The sequence below is a fragment of the Galeopterus variegatus genome, unplaced genomic scaffold, assembly GCF_000696425.1.
Source record: "Galeopterus variegatus unplaced genomic scaffold, G_variegatus-3.0.2 Scaffold4303, whole genome shotgun sequence".
Classification (NCBI taxonomy): Eukaryota; Metazoa; Chordata; class Mammalia; order Dermoptera; family Cynocephalidae; genus Galeopterus; species Galeopterus variegatus.
This window is the reverse complement of record NW_007730414.1, coordinates 71,057-72,010: the sequence shown is the minus strand read 5'-3', so window position 1 is coordinate 72,010 and position 954 is coordinate 71,057. Positions and strand designations below refer to the sequence as shown.

Genomic DNA, 954 nt, shown 5'->3' with positions numbered 1-954 from the left:
ACACACACACACACACACACACACACACACCCCTGCACAGCATTCTGGGACTCAAACCTCTAGAATGTCACACATGGCCACACTTCCACCTGGCACGCTGTCATCAGTTGTCTGCCCAGAACCTCCATTCCCTCTCATTAATGAGAACTTTCCCTGGCTCACCCACATTTCCCCTCACATCATCGTTAATGAATTTGCTAATTGCTCCCTCCTTCTGTGGACGCTTTAGCTGGTAAGTGCCTGCTTTATATATTTGCATTTTTCCTCCACTTTCCAAGGTCGTTTTTAAATGCTGAAAGTAACAGCTATGGAACTTCAATTCCTTTTGCAGGCTTCCCACAGAGCTGGATACATTATTGAACACATAATGTGCACTAGAATGTCTGTAACTAATAAATTACTCTCTGAAATCCAAGGCTGAAGGCCGTCTCTCTAAATCGCAGCAAATGAATCGATATGTCTCAAGACAGTAGCCTTGTTTAAAAGAAAGAAAAATGCCACAACCAGAAATATAACTTCTAACCTGTTCTCAGACAAGCAACTCCCTAGCCACATAACAATTTTATTTCACTTCTTCGAAGGTCTGTTTTAAAATCAGATACACATACCCACAACACAAATATCTAAAGCATGTACAAAAGCAAATACTATCTGATTCACCCCACAATATGGTCATGAAAGATCTTCTTAAATTCATTAGTTAAAAGGCCAATTTGGTTCTGAAATAAAATACAACTATAGAAACATGATAAAGAAAACAAGGGGAATTTGTGAGCCTTCAAAATTTATCAATATCAGTTCAAGAAGAAGAGCTAAGAACACGAGAGACCTCTTTGTACACACATCCATAATTAACTATAGGGTCACATAGGAAAATGTGCTCAATTCTAAACGCCAGTTCAGCAGATTACTGTCTCTGCAATGAATATTCTGGTGGGGGAGGGGGAAGCGCAT

General features: G+C 39.8%; 1 protein-coding gene across 1 annotated transcript in view; it reads right to left on the bottom strand.

The window, feature by feature from the left end:
* The window catches only part of LOC103602791 (citron Rho-interacting kinase), a 157,200-nt gene that overhangs the window by 136,511 nt on the left and 19,735 nt on the right, over positions 1 to 954 (bottom strand). The gene's annotated exons all lie outside the window — the stretch shown is intronic.